The 16,555-nt window shown below is 43.8% G+C and overlaps 1 protein-coding gene across 2 annotated transcripts in view; it reads right to left on the bottom strand.

Annotated features, from left to right (window-relative positions):
- Nucleotides 1-16,555, bottom strand: part of PPARGC1A (PPARG coactivator 1 alpha) — a 409,900-nt gene that overhangs the window by 290,396 nt on the left and 102,949 nt on the right. The window lies entirely within an intron of this gene.

Below are 16,555 nucleotides of genomic sequence, written 5' to 3'. Positions count from 1 at the left end.
ATGTGTGGGGTCCGGGGAATGGTATTGGATGTGTGTTTTTATTGTTTTAACAAAATACCCCAACAAAAGATCTCTTCCTAAGCTCTCTTCCATGTTTCTTTCAATCAAGCTGCACTGCTTTAACCAAAGAGAACGTGCTGATGCTGAGCTATCTGAGAAGGAAAATCTGAATACAATGCATAACGAGTTACCAGGAGCAAAAACTGTGATTTTTAATGCAAAGCTTTCCTGACCTTTCCAAGGGGAACAGCAGCTGGCTTCACCAGCTCATGGCTCATGGATTACACGACTCTTCCTCAGAATTTGTCCAACGTATAGATACAAATCCACTGAAAGTATCTTTTATTTAGGTGGAAATTGCAGTCTTGGAGGCTTAAGGCTCACCCACGTGTTACCTCGGGATGCATCGTCGCCATGACAAGGCCAGGTGCACTGCTTTCAAACAGGAAGCAGCCAGCAGTTTTCAAACTTCATACTTAGCAATTCGTTTTACTGACAAGCACCCCAACTCTCTCCCGAGGTGATCTCTGGTGTGGGAGAGTGAAAAGAAAGGACAGCCCCAGGTGTTTCTCCTCTTCCAAGGGGCCAGCTGCATTCAACTCTGTACCCACGCTCGGCCCTCTCCAGCCCCCCGTCCCCAGCACAGCTGTGGCTGCCACACATTCTTGACAGGGGTCACTTCCCTGAAAAGTACAATGGCATCTTCAAGACGACTTCCAACACAGAATGTCAGCCAAATGTCGCCAGTGTCCCAACTGCCTTCACGATCTGGGTTCAGTGCCCCCTCATCCTCCCCGGGGGGTCTCCAGCTTTTTTTCAACTCCTATTAACAATGATCCCTTTTCTCCATGTTATTCCCAGCAGCCACCAAAAACTAGGATACCATGACCCTAAATGATCGCTTCTTCAGAGTCTCCACAATTCCAAAGCCCCATCTCTTATGACTCAACTGTAGGAGGAGTGAATTTCGGAGTCGCCTCCCTCACCTCCACCTCCATCACACACAAGCTCACCTTCAACCCTGCCTCCGGCACCTCACACCAGGGAGAATTCAGCATCTACCTTCCAGAAAGGTTAACTGTTCATCACAGAGCTGGTTTTTTTTTTTCCAGACTCAAGCTTACCAGTAGCACATGGCTTTGAGTGCTGAAGATCCAAATTGAGAAAGACTGAACTTCATCCGATTAAAACCCAGGAAGTTAAAAACAAACAAAACCATGATACACTAGACAAGCCAAAAGTTGGAAGTATTTGCTGGTTCTGCATACTGCCACACAAGCAGACCTGGAAGACAGGCTTTCTTTCATTTTGCAGGCAAACCACCACAGAGCACAGTTTCAGGAAATATATGCCATTAAAGAATATTACAAGCAGCTTACTGCAGTAACACCTATAATTTTTCATTCATTTTAATATGCCTGTTTTTCACGTTTAGAATTTCTAGTAACTCTCCCTTATTATGTTCTCTCAGTTGATGTGCCTATATAATCGGATAAACATTTGTCTAATACTGGGTTGTGCTATTTTAAAAAGTATTTTTGTGGAACAAGAACAACAAAATCACCATAAAAACAAAAGCACCCAAGCAATGCATTTTAATATTTAAGTCTTTCTTAGGTTGAGGAAAAGATGTATTTTTTTTTTTAAAAGGGAATGCTTTCAGATTGTCAATTGACCACAATGTCCTTGCCACTTGGACTTCTCAAATCAAATCCTTCTTTTTGCCAGGTGAGAGGAAAAGGGCAGTGTTTCTTGAGGTCTTCTTTGGAAATTTTTATATAAATGTATAAAAATAATAGTAATGAGTAATTTTAGTAAAAATAACATTCATGGAGTGATCATGACATGCCAGGGTTTTACATGAATTAACCCATCTAATCCTAACAAAAATCCTGTGAGATCCAAATAAAGTGTACCCTCATTTTAGAGATGAGGACATAAAGGCATCTGCCACACACCAAAGAGAGGGAGTTAGTCACTCAGTTGTGTCTGACTCTCTGTGACACCATGGACTACAGCCTGCCAGGCTTTTCTAGAGGGAGGTGGCTCTTGGTTGAATTCCTGTATGATGGTTGGCACATCCTACAAGCCTTTGATCTACCTTTTTCTTCGTTTTTAAAGACAAAGGTATTGATGCCATGAAGATAGCCATGAGAGGTGAAGGGATGAAAGTAATAATGTATATAACATATTTAGCTCATGGAATTCTCCAGGCAAGAATACTGGAGTGGGTAGCCATTCCCTTCTCCAGGGGATCTACCTGACCCAGGGATAAAACCCAGGTCTCCTGCATTGCAGGCAGATTCTTTATCATATGAGCCACCAGGGAAGCCCCACCACATACCAAGCACAGAGCTAAATATGTTACATACATTATTACTTTCATCCCTGCACCTATCATGGTTATCCTCATGGCATCAACACCTTTGTCTTAAAAAATGAAGAAAAAGGTAGATCAAAGGCTTGTAGGATATGCAAACCATCATACAGGAATTCAACCAAGAGCCACCTCACATTAAAAGCCAAATTCTTAACTGCCATATTAATGTAGGGCCAATAAACTTTCTCTACAAACTGACCCAGTTTTCACTGTTCTGGCCTTAAATGGGTAAAGACAGTTGGATTCGCGAGGCTGAAGGACAGCCATGCTAACTGGGATTTGGGTTTTGTCTGGTGACTCAATTCCATGTGTGCAGACAACTCAGGAGAGGCTGAACTGAGCAGGGCAAGTATGGCCCAAGGGAAGGCTGGACAAGTGTCTTAAAACGGCAAAACGTTTATGGCCACCACCATCCCATCGCTACTTCCTTCACTCACATCAACCACCAGAGGAAAATGAAGATCCTCTTTCTCTCCAAGCACCAAGGATTGTCCTCAACACAAGAAATATTTCCCTTTTTGCCGAGAGGAGTCAGGACTGGAAGAAAGATCATACATTGGGCCATGGTCAGGAGGCTGGACCAAGAGAAGATGGTTGAGGACATTACTCACACGGGAAGACAAAAACAGCCTCCTTTATTTTGGTTTTATTTCAGCTCTAAGCTTGTCTTAGATGCCACTTGTGAACATCAATTTAGAGCAACCACCCCAAGAGAAAGGCCACAGAGATCAGGATGCCCAAGAACATGGATTCCAAGGGTTCGTAGCAAGTTGACTCAACTGCTTGAAGTCTCTTGCTCCATCCTGCCTTCACAGAGTACCAGGACAGAGTCTGGAGAGACCAGAGTCTCAGTTATTAATTCATGTGGCACTTTAGTTTGCAATCTATGTAACCATTTCCAGGCACTTTCTGGGAAGAAGTTCTCATGGCTCCAGCAGGCCTGCTCAAGGTTTTCTCATATGGAACCCTGGACCCTACCAAGCACACCATGCCACAAAACACATCCTACCATCTGTTTACACGCCAAGTAATAAACAAAGCCCTGCACAAACTCCATCGTAGGATGTTGTTAAGACACTGAAGATCTGAGAAATAGAGAAATAGCATGACTTGGACCCAAGACAGTAACATATCGATGCCCTTCCATGCTGGTATTGCGGATGCTCTCCAGGTGACAAGGATACTCTTCTTATGCCTGCAGGAGACTCTTGATGCCTAAAATTACATAGGACATGAGTAACATTCAACCAGATGAAGTGTTTCAGAACAGCTTTTGTTTATCCATTAAATGAACCAGGTGGTTACCATTGAATTCCTAATAGATAAAATGTGCCAGACTCATCAAAGCTAGTTTGGGAAGAATATAATCTGCAAGGAGAATTTCCCTGACATGAATCACCTCTTCCTCTATGCTCCCACAGCACCACAGATCATTCATGGACCATTCTCTGGGGCAGCTTATCTCACAACCCCGTAACTATGCGTGTGCATGCCTCTCCTATCCATCCTGAGGGTCACCATGGGCAGGGCGGAAGCTCCATCCTACACAGCTTTGTATCCCTGGTGCCACACAGTCTAGGGCCCATCGCCAGAGCTTCACAAGTGGTTAGCAAATGCTTAGTGAAGCACCATCCCAGCCACTCTTTTGTTTTCAGACACTAAGTGCTGGGAAATAAAGCTGCAGCATCACCTCCTGGTACCAACCCAAATGGGCTTTCTCGGTGGCTTGTGATTAATAAAGAATCCACCTGCAATGCAGGAGACATGGGTCCAACCCCTGAGTTGGGAAGATCCCCTAGAGGAGGGCATGGAAACCCACTCCAGTATTCTCACCTGGAGAATCCCCATGGACAGAGGACCCTGGCAGGCTATAATCCATGGTGTTGCAAAGAGTCAGACATAACTGAAGTGACTGAGCACATATGCAGCAACCCAAATAGTCAGACATGTACATTCAAAATGGATTCCTCATCTATAAAGGTCTTTCAGCCCTTTGTTAAAATCCATGTATTTTATTTTCAGATATAGAAGTTCTCCCATATACAAAGAAAAATCTAGAATGACCCTTTAGTTCTCCTGAACAATTTCAAAGCAAATAAGAAAATATACCCATAGTTTTAGAATTCTGGGCCTTATAATCAGTGGTCTACTCTCTCTGAAATGTTCAAGACCCTTTCATTTTTGGATTACATTCTCCTCTCAGCCACCATCTTTTCAGATTGAGAGAGAGATTTTGTTGCCTTTCTGAGAGAGGGTCCCTTTTCTTTGACCATTATAGATGCCCTTCTGCCAAGCGGGCCCTTTTCATACTTTCTGAAAGTTCTGTAACTGAAACTGTCCACTACTCTCCAACCGTGGATTCTGAGCTGGCAGATATAATTGCCAAAGCCAGCAGAGAAGTGAAAAATCAAACCAGCCATGAGAGTCAACCTCCTCAAGCCTGACTAGAGGGAAACCAAAGTCAGTGAGAGGAGACGAGACTGCCTGTCCTGACTCCCTCCAGCTGGTTCAGGGCACACCGTGCTTTCTTTGGTTTAAACAAAGGCCATTCTCCCATTCTGCCAAGGGCTCCAAAGACTTTTCTGGGATCTGGCCCAGGGCATGGCCCCACTGCTCAGTAGTTAGGGAGTGACTTCTGCCAAGTCACTTAACTGCTCAATCTCAAGTTCCTCATCTGTAAAATTGGGATAATATTTCTTCACCAACATCCCAGGTTCCTAGTGATAAATATTAATGTCCGTAGAGGGCTTTGAGATCCCGGGGTGAAGGATGCAGCATGGTGTTATTTTTATGACGTTGCAGCTTTCATAAAGCATCAAATTTAATGAGAAAGAGGAGAGAGGGGGCACTGGGCTGGAACCAAGACTAAAGCAGGCAGATTCTGGTGGAGTGTCCCCGCCTGCTAAGGCATCTGAAGTCACCTGCAAGTCTGCCTTAAGTCCAGGCCCGGGGCTCTCATTTTTACTGGTGACCTCTTTCACTGCTTCCCCAACCCTGCCCCCTTACAAGCGTCAGAATCCCTGCTGCTGCTACTGCTGCTAAGTCACTTCAGTCATGTCCGACTCTGTGCGACCCCATAGACAGCAGCCCACAAGGCTCCCCCATCCCTGGGATTCTCTAGTCAAGAACACTGGAGTGGGTTGCCATTTCCTTCTCCAATGCATGAAAGTGAAAAGTGAAAGTGAAGTCGCTCAGTCGTGTCCGACTCTTCGCGACCCCGTGGACTGCAGCCTACCAGGCTCCTCCGCCCATGGGATTTTCCAGGCAAGAGTACTGGAGTGGGGTGCCACTGCCTTCTCCGTCGGAATCCCTATTTAGCATCAAATTAATACGGAACTTCATAACGCTGATATGGACCTGTGTACTCCAAACATCAAGGAGCCTGCCTGGCAGTCTGCTGGCATCAACGTGCTACTCAGCAGGGAATCTGTGTTTGAGACTCTGGAGGAGGCCAGCCTTACGGAGCCGGCCTGGTACCCACACCACAACTGCCCAAGTGGCTCCTCCTCACCCTCCTTCCACTCCCAGCAAAGACTTCCCAGGTCCCCAGGCACCAAGAAGGAGTAAAGACTGCTATGCACAGACCTCTGTGACCAGAAAAGAAGCTGGTCTTGTTCTAGGATAAAAGCGTAGCAGAGGAATCCATCAGGACAAAGAAGTGGGAAGATAATTCAGTGGTCATAGGAAAGGAGGGGAGCGGGCTATTACAATGCGAAGTTCTGGCTCCATAACGGGTCAGTGATTATTCATTCTTGATGCATTTGGAAGGTCTTTGGAGACTTGACTGAGGGAAAAGGACCAGGGGGCCTGCTGCAGAATAGAGATCAGGGGCTGTGAGTCTACGTGTAGTTTCAATATTTTCACTGCATGGAATGGCTGACGGGAAGAGTTCAGGAGAAGAGAGAAAGAGTGTAACTCTTCCCTCATCCCTCTGATTTGGACAGGAAAATCAGAGCTATCACAAGACTTGGCAAACCAGGACCATCAGATCTGGTTAGAGCTGTCAGTGAGCAGAGGGCAGAAGCCAGGATTTGGAAAAGATGCCATGGAACTAGACTCTGCCCCAAAATGCAACCCAAAGCCCACTGAAGATGCTCATACACATATAAACAAAGCAGCTGCCCTCCCTTTCAGGCCCCTCATCCTCTTATAACAACTCTTCTTCAAAATTCCCTTCACCCTTTCCTTTTTGTAGATTTGATCTACATGAAACCATGTCCTAGATGAATGGATAATGTTGTGCCACATATACACAATGGAATACTACTCAGCCATAAAAATGAACACATTTAAGTCAGTTTTAATGAGGTGGCTGAACCTAGAGTCTATTATACAGAGTGAAGTAAGTCAGGAGGAGAAAAACAAATATCATATATTAACGCATATATATGGAATCTAGAAAGATGGTATTGATGAACCTATTTGCGGAGTAGCAATAGAAATGCAGACATAGAGACCAAACTTGGGGACACAGTGAGGGAAATAGAGGGAGGGATGAATTGAAAGAGTAATGTCAAAACATATACATTACCATATGTAAAATAGATAGCCAGCAGGAATTTGCTGTATGACAAAGGGAGTTCAAACCCAGTTCTCTGTGACAACCTAGAGAAGTGGGATGGAGGGGGAGGGAGGTTTAAGAGGGAAGGGACATACATATACCTATGGCTGATTCATATTGATGTATGGCAGAAACCAGCACAATATTATAAAGCAATTTTCCTTCAATTAAAAGCAAACAAACAACAACAAAAAAAACCCTGTCCTTTCTGGATTTTTTAAAGTACTGCCATGTGCATCTTGCTGACTTTGAAATGACTGTTCATTCTGCCTTTACCTTTCATAACTTCCCCTTATATAATCCAGTTTAGTGGGTACTGGGGTTCAAAAATATAAGGAAAAATGAAGATCCATCTAGAAAGGAAAATTTGGGGAACTTCATCCTAGCACATCATTGAGCAAGTTGTGTATCAAGCCCTTTAAAGAATGGATCAGGAACACCCTTGCAACCTGTTAAGGAGGAATGGTTATTCCTCGCTTGTCTTGTTTCCATGGGAAAAGGTGTCATTTAAAGACTATTGGCCTCGCTCCACGCCATACCTCTCTCCTTCCAAGGCAGGAGAAGGGACTTCCTTGATTGGCAAATTTGGAAGAAGAAACTCCACCAGGCTAGTTCAGTCCCTTTGGGATCCTCTCACAAGGTCCTGCCCATTTGCATCTTCTCCCTGAGGGAAGACTCCTCCTCTGCCAGCATCTGGGTGGTCAGTTTAATTCAGGTGTGTAGACTTTAGAAAGACCCTTCCCCACAGAGCAAAGGCATGTACTATGCTCCAGGACAAAGGACCTACCTGTACCTACCTAACTCAGTGGAGAAGTGATCCTCCCAAGCCCCAATGCAGCCCAACTTCTTCTCTGTTTTTCCACACCCTCAGTGTGGCTAAGAAAATGGATGCATTCACGAAAAGATGCTCATGGCCACTAATTATTACAGAAACGAAAATAAAACTGCAATGAGTTACCACCTCACACTAGTCAGAATGGCCATCATTAAAAAGTCTACAAGTACTAAATGCTAAAGCGCATGTGCTGAAAAGGCAAAGCCTCATACGCTGTTGGTGGGAATGTAAATTGGTGCAGCCACTATGGAAAACAGTATGGACGTTCCTCAAAAGCTAAAAATAGAGTTGCTGCATGATCCAGCAATCACTCCTGGGCATATATCTGGTAAAACTACAATTCAAAAACACACAGGCAACCCTGTAGCCGTAGTAGCATAGCATTATTTATGATAATCAAAACAAAGAAATAACCTAAAATGTCCAACAGACAGAGGAATGGATAAAAAAAGATGTTGTATATATTACACAGTGTATAATAAATATGCTGGAATACTACTCAGCCGTTAAAAAAAAAGAATGAATATGCCATTTGCAGCAATATGAATGGACCTAGAGATTATCATACCAAGTGAAATAAGTCAGAAGGAAATATAGATGATATCACTTATATGTGGAATCTAAAATATGACACAAATGAACTTATTAATGAAACAGGCTCACAGACATACAGAAGATACCCATGGTTGCCAACAGGGAAGGGTGGGAAGGGATGGATTGGGAGTTTGAAATTAGCAGATGCAAACTATTATATATAGAATGGATAAACAGCAAGGTCCTACTCTATAACACAGAGAACTATATTTAATATTCTATAATAAACCATAATGAAAAATGAATATACATATGTTTATATAACTAAATCACTTTGCTGTATTGTAGACATTAATATAACATTGCAAATCAACTATATTTAAACAATTTTTTAAAAAAAAGGAAAGAAAAGGGGTGCTTTTAACAGAATTCATCTCTTGCTTCTGTTGAACAGCTTGTAGGCCATTTCAGAGCTGGTTTGTCCCTGCTGAGAAGCCCACCCCCACTCCCCCCACAACACACCACCCTACTCCACCCCCTCCCACCAATATCTAAGAGTTATAGCCTCCGTGGGCTTTACCTCCCCGACTCCCCAAAAACGAGCCATAGGGTCTGAGCAAATCAGTTCCTTAGGTTACAGGTAAGGACACTGAGAGCTGAGGACATTTTGAAGCCAGTAGTTGGAGAAGACTCTTGCGAGTCCCTTGGACTGCAAAGAGATCCAACCAGTCCATTCTGAAGGAGATCAGCCCTGGGATTTCTTTGGAAGGAATGATGCTAAAGCTGAAACTCCAGTAATTTGGCCACCTCATGTGAAGAGTTGACTCATTGGAAAAGACTCTGATGCTGGGAGGGATTGGGGGCAGGAGGAGAAGGGGACGACAAAGGATGAGATGGCTGGATGGCATCACTGACTCGATGGACGTGAGTCTGGGTGAATTCTGGGAGTTGGTGATGGACAGGGAGGCCTGGCATGCTGCGATTCATGGGGTCGAAAGAGTCGGACATGACTGACTGACTGAACTGAACTAAACTGAAGAGAAAAATACAAAAGCCAGCAGCCACCTTTGTGTCCATTCACACACTTGTTGATTCATCACACAGTTACTGAGAGACCACTGTGCACTGTGCTGTCTGCACGACCAAGGCCGGGTGGGAGCGACTGCCCTCCACCCCTCCTCAGAAGCTCTTGGGGGAACGTGCCTCTGGGAACTCGATTCCTACCAATCCTGGGAATCAGAAATCTGATATCCAGTGTAAAAGGGGTTCAGCCTCCGGTTTCCATCAAATCTCAAGCTACCACTAAACCTCTCTGTCTTGGTCTCTGCTCACCCCTTCCTCTCAGGGGTCCTCCCCCAGACTCATAACCAACAGAGTCACGTGGCTGGGGGAGGGTGATGACTGAAGCTGAGCCCTGAGCTCAGGACAAGCCAGGTGGAAGGATATCTGGAAAACAAGTCAAGGGAAAATCGCCTTCCACAAACTCTTACTCAGTGACTAAAGTAGCCATTTATCTTTTTGTGGTGGTGGTGATGGTGATTGTTCGTTTTCAAAAAAATATAATATTTAAAAATGTATTTCAGCTGAAAGAGAGTTTTAAAAGTAGAATTATGACCGTCTGAAAAGGAGCTGACACAAATCTCTATTAGCGTAATGGTACCACAATGCTATCAAAATCCTGTTCATGCAGCCCTCTGTCCATCTCTGAACACCAGATAAATGGAGCAAGAATATTATTCAGGGGTCTGTTCCTCCATCAGGCAGAGGACAGTTTGTATGCAGGGAGCACCCATTAGTGCTAATGGGAGATACAGATGTAAATCCCCAGGCGTTAGTAGGGAAATGCTCCCCTGGGATTTTCCACCAGGAACTCATCCACTGTGATAGGTACGTGGGAACCAGAAAGTCCTTCTCGTTAGTCCAGTCCCCTCTCAGAGTGATTTGCAACCTCAGCCCAAGTATGAGAGACTGAACCAGTCTTTCTTTGCCGTGACATCCACAGCCTCCCCTGTTTTTCTGCCTTTAGATACTGTGCGACCAAAGCGTAGTCTGAGATAAATGCCATTTTAATTTGCTTTAGGCGGTGAAGGCCAATACACATTTCAGTGGAGAAAGTTATGTGTTTTAATTGCTTTATGAAGACATAGCATATGCCCTGACACAGTTAAATGATTAACAGATTACTCCAAATGCCTTTGGCATAGAATATCTATACGTTCATTAGCCAGAACCATTTGTCTTCTTGATAAAACTAAAATTACTTATACAGCAGGTTTACTTTCCATGATTAATAAATGATAAAAATGTAAATTATCCATCTGAAATGTCTCTTTTTGGCCATTAATCTCACATTTATCAGCTTCTATAATACATATTAGTAATACAAAAATTCAATTTTCCAAGCATTTTAATTTTGCTAAGAAAAACAAAACACATTCAATGCAAAGAAGGACCTCAATGACTGGGAAATTTTATAGTGATTCTGAAATAGGGAGTGAAAAGACAGAATTAGCTTTAAATATGCTTTATGAAAACAGATAAAATCTGGGGTGCACACAGGCCTCGAAATATTCCCCAAGCAATCTCTTGCAAGCCATCAGGATGAATGGAGACTTCAGTATCCTCCTGTGTTCAAAAAGGACAGAACGAAATGCACGTCCAGAAACAGAGCAGGGCACGGAGCGATCTAGAATCCACCAAAGGTCAAATGTAAGCACTGCACATGTCTGAGAAAGCGAGCTTCCAGAACAGGTTTAGCTCAAGGGAAAGCCTTGGGAATTAGATCCTTCTGTCAGCTTTTTAAAATGTTTAAGACCGTCTGTCCTCCAATTAAAGTGATCAAGGGAGTCCAGGGTGGTTTGTTAGCGACTCTGCTCGGGAGAACACTCATTAAAAGGCCTGAGGCTGATTCTGGACCTCAGTCTTGGGCACTCACTCGTGCTGTCATCGGCTGATTTCTCTGAATTCCAACTGCCAGGGTTAAGGTGGACATTGAGCCGTGCCACCTCCACTGCCAGCAAAGGAAGGGAGAGACATCTGCTACCGTCCTGAGTCACCTATTGCACCCGGGTGACTCACTGTCTGAGGGGCCAGAACAGAAGGGCTCCTGAAAGGGGGTGGGTGGGTGTGTGTGTGTGTGTGTGCACGCGCGCGCGTGGATAGAGAGAGAGAGAGAGAGAGAGAGAGAGAGAGAGAGAGAGCGAGCGCGCACTCACTTGTGTTCACAGACAAGCCCTGGGCCCTCCTGGGGGTCTGACACTCTGCTAGGCACAGGGCATGCCGAGTTGAGGAAAAAACCTCTGTCTCACCCCCCAGGAAGCCGCGGTTGAATGAGGTGAAAAGACTAGTAAAGAGGGGATCTCACTGCCATTTTCAGCAACATGGCTAAACCTAAAGATCATCACACTAAGTGAAGTAAGTCAGACACACAACGCATGCATGGTCACTTCAGTCATGTTCCACTCTTTGAGACCCTATGGACAGCAGTCCACCTGGCTCCTCTGTCCATGAGATTCTCCAGGAAAGAATGCTGGAGTGGGTTGCCATTTCCTCCTCCAGGGGAAGTAAGCTGGACGGAGAAAAATAAATATCATGTGACACCACTTATATGTGGAACCTAAAATATGATAAATATGACCTTATTTATGAAATAGAAATAGACTCACAAGACATAACAAACTTATGGCTACTGAAAGGGAAAAGGGAAGGGATGCATAAATTAAGAGTTTAGGATTAACAGATACACACTACTATGTATATAATTAGATAAACAACATGGACCTACTTCACAGCACAGGGAACTAGATTCAATATCTTGTAATAACCTACAATGGAAAATAATCTGAAAAAGAATACATATGTGTGTGTGTGTGTATATATATATACATACACAACTGATTTTGCTGCATAACTGAAACACTGTAAATCAACTATACATCAATAAAATATGCATATATGTATAAGTAAATGAGTGGGTCGTGTCTGACTCTTTGCTACCCCATGGACTGCAGCCCACCAGGCTCCTCTGTCCATGGAATTCTCCAGGGAAGAATACTAGAGTGGGTTGCCATTTCCTTCTCCAGGGGATCTTCCTGACCCATGGATCAAACTTGAGTCTCCTGCATTGCAGGAAGATTCTTTACCATTTGAACCACCAGAGAAGCCCCGCATATATGTATATGCGTGTGTGTTTGTGTGTGTCTATACACAAAAACGAAGTGATTTCAGTACAGGGTGATAAACGCTGAGGGGAGAATGACTGTGGGTTCTGGGTACATGTGTACATGTTCTGGGTACTCCAGTTTTAAGAAGTAGGGAGGGAAGAAGCAGGTGGTGCCTTCTGGAAGAGGTGACTGACAAAACTAAGTTAACAGAAAGTGGGAAGACTGTTCCAATCAGAGGGAACGGGATGTGCAGAAGTTTGGATGTGTAAAAGAATCATTTACTCATCATCCTTTCACTTTTTCAGCCATCATTCGCGGGACGTCTACTATACACTAGGTGCTACCCTAACTGGTAGGGCTGACAGCAGTGGGGGATGAAGGATATGGCCCTGCCTCATGGGGCTTCGGGGAATTATTAATTAATTCTGTGTGACTGGAGCACAGTGGAGGTACGAGGGCTGATGCTGGGGACCTATGCATGGCTTAGTCCACGTCACATTTAGCATTTGGTTGTTATATCTAGCACAAGCGTGCACACACACACGTGCACGCACACACACATGCATATGGATTGTGGAATGAGTGTGGTATCAGAACAGGACACACACCTGGCCTAAACTGAAATCAGAGGGAAAAGTATATAGTCATGTTCACCAAATCACGACCTCAAGTGAGCAGTGCATTCTGCCCTGAAGGGGGCACTAGAATCACCCCCGACACACCCAACTTTCTCTCACACCAATCAGCACCTCAGATGCTCTATCTCCTCATACCTCTATCCTCATGGCCCTCATGGCACCACCATGGTACCCCATTCTGTGTTCCAGATTCCTCAGGACCACTCACTCACCTTCCACCATGGGGTTGGAGTTCATGAGCACAGAGATAGGATCAGACCTGTACTCAGATCTCAGCCCTCCTCCTGGGCAAGGGGCTTGGCCGTGACAGTAACAACTGTACCTGGTATCAATCAAGCATTTAATACGTGCCAAGCACTTGATGGGGCTTCCCAGGTAGCACTAGTGGTCAAGAACCTGCCTACCGATGCTGGAGAGCTACGAGATGCGGGTTCATTCCCTGGGTCCCAATCTCAAGTCAATGACTTTTACTTGCTGCTGCTGCTGCTAAGTCGCTTCAGTCGTGTCCGACTCTGTGCGACCCCATAGACGGCAGCCGTCCCTGGGATTCTCCAGGCAAGAACACTGGAGTGGGTTGCCATTTCCTTCTCCAATGCATAAAAGTGAAAAGTGAAAGTGAAGTCGCTCAGTCGTTTCTGACTCTTAGCAACCCCATGGACTGCAGCCTACCAGGCTCCTCTGTCCATGGGATTTTCCAGGCAAGAGTATTGGAGTGGGGTGCCATTGCCTTCTCGAGACTTTTACTTAGGAGGAAGCAAACACATTAATAAAATACATAAATACTCTCTAACGGCAATAAATTTTAAGGATAATTGACCTCATCATATCAGAGTTTACAAGTGGTTTTAGATCCCAATCCCAATAAACTCTAAACCAGAGGCAAGGTTGTATGGCTGAACAGAAGGAACAATGCATTGGGAGACTAGTCTGGCTATGACTAAGGTTCAACAGCTTTCTACTGCATGATTTTCCTGAGTGTCAGCTTGCCATCTGCATCAGAGTTTTAGATGGAAAAAACTTGTCACCTTGAAAGCATGCCATTAGTATACAGTATTATGACATGACATTGAAGTCGCTCAGTCGTGTCCGACTCTTTGCGCCCCCATGGACTGTAGCCTACCAGGCTCCTCCATCCATGGAATTTTCCAGGCAAGAGTACTGGAGTGGGTTGCCATTTCCTTCTCCAGATACAGTATTATAGTAATTAAAAAAAAAGGGTCAGGAATCAATCCAAAGTATATAGATTAGAAATATGAATCATACCAAGTACAGATAAGGGATGTCAGTGACCCGTGAGGGGTGTAGCCCGGAACTCTTCACTGAGGGCACTTCCCAGGATTGTTAACAGAGGCCCCTGCCCTCCAGACATATGGGGAAAAGTTAGGACCCAGAGGACACATGGAAAGGTTCTCCCACACATAACCCCCACACAGAACTACATCTGAATATTGAATGCATTTCAGATCAACAAATGTTTTTGGAAGGGCTACACCGTAGTCATGATGGCAAATGTATTCAGCAAACAGTCTGTATAATGCAGTAAAGAACCTCTTTGTCCTGTCCACTGGAGTGCTTTGTGGATCAGGAAGTAAGGTTTTAGAGTGAGAAGATCACACACAGATCTTACTCTGTCTTCTATCAAGACCGCTGGTCTACAGAAAACAAAGCAAAACACAGAGAACTTAGATTCCAGAAACCACAGAATGAGAGAGAGAGAAAGGGGAAGTTCCTCTTTACTGCTTCGCTGAAACAGAGAATCATCACTTAAATGCTGGATCCTAACTTTCTGTTAGCCCAGTATAGCAATCCCCAAACCAGGATCCTTGAGCCAAACCCAGCCGACCACCTGTTCTGTATGGCCTTGCAACCTTAGAATGCTTTGTGTATTTTTAAGTGATTGAAAACAATACGAAAAAGAAAAGAGAAGATTGCGCCACATATGAAAATTACATGAAATTCACATTTCTGTGACCACAAAGTTTGATTGGCTCACAGCCACACTCATTTGTCTGCATCTTGTCCATAACCACTTTCGTGCTACAACAGCAGAGTTGTAACGGTAATAAAGACTTTGGCTAGCAAAGCCCAAAATGTTTACTCTCTGGTCCTTTACAGAATAATTTTGCCAACCACTTGTCTAGGCTAATCATGTTTTCTTTCAGTTGGTGAAAGTAACCTCTCTAGCCTGGCTGCTACCTGACCAAACTCTTTCTGACTTTAAGACTGGATTCCTAATGTATCATCTCTATTCAAGACAGTTCCTAGAAATCGAGAACACTCTCTTGACTCTCACCTTTAATTTGCCATCACCCCTGCTATATATATAGATAGCCCCCCATGTATACAATGCAACCCAAATTCTGATTTCTAGTTCCCTACTCTTTATACTCTCACTTTCTCTATTACACTGTCTTCCATAGTCCATGAACCATCAGTACCGTTTCCTCATCAAATAACAAGTTGAAGGAAACTTCAAGTATAGAAAGATGTCACTGGAACTCAATACTCGCATTAGAAAGTTCCTACCGATTATACATTCTAACATTACATGGTTTCCTGTACCAATAATGCTTTGTTTCAAATTGCATATTTCTTTTTTTTTTCTTGCCAAACTGGATCGATTTTACACACACCTTGTAATTTTATAAGTATAGTCTCATTATAATTTGCATGTGTGCATGCTCAATCACATCCAACTCTTTGTGACCCCATGGACTGTAGCCCACCAGGCTCCTCTGTCTATGGGATTTTACCACAAGAATTCTGGAGTGGGTTGCCATTTCCTCCTTCAGGGGATCTTCCCAACACAAGAATCAAACCAATGTATCCTGCATCTCCTGCATTGGCAGGAGGATTCTTTACCACTGAACCACCTGGGAAGCCAGGCGTTATAATTTACATTAGTCTCTAAATAAAAACTGCATCACTCCCATTGCACTCACATTAACAAGCATTTTAAAACAGTCTCACTGTTAAAAAAAGAGACCTAGTTTACCACAGCACTACTCAGGATATAACGGCATTGTGTGAAAACACATCAGGAGAAACAGTCTAGTAGAGGAGAAAGGGCATCAGACCCAAGTTTTATTTCATAGAGTGTCATAAACTAAATGCTTGACCTTGAACTAATCAGAGGACAAGTCACTCTAGACTTTGTTGTCTTCAGGTGTAAATGAATTCATTTACATCATGAGGAGCTTTTTCATTTTCATATTTCCTAATTCTAGGACAACAATTCACCCATTGATTCTAACTCATTGTTTAGAATTATATAAGAATTTGAAATATTAAATGGCAATTTGAATCAGAGTATTTGTTTTTGTTTTGTTCAAGTCTGAGAAGCAGCAAGGGGTAATGGTATTTGCCACTAAGGAATAGGGCTCAAAGTGGAAAGAGGTGGACCAATTATTTTTCATTGTGAGTCCTTCTGAAATATCCAATATA

Source organism: Bubalus bubalis, chromosome 7, assembly GCF_019923935.1.
Source record: "Bubalus bubalis isolate 160015118507 breed Murrah chromosome 7, NDDB_SH_1, whole genome shotgun sequence".
NCBI lineage: Eukaryota > Metazoa > Chordata > Mammalia > Artiodactyla > Bovidae > Bubalus > Bubalus bubalis.
Note: the sequence above shows the minus strand (reverse complement) of the source record. Positions and strands in the feature narration are given on the sequence as shown.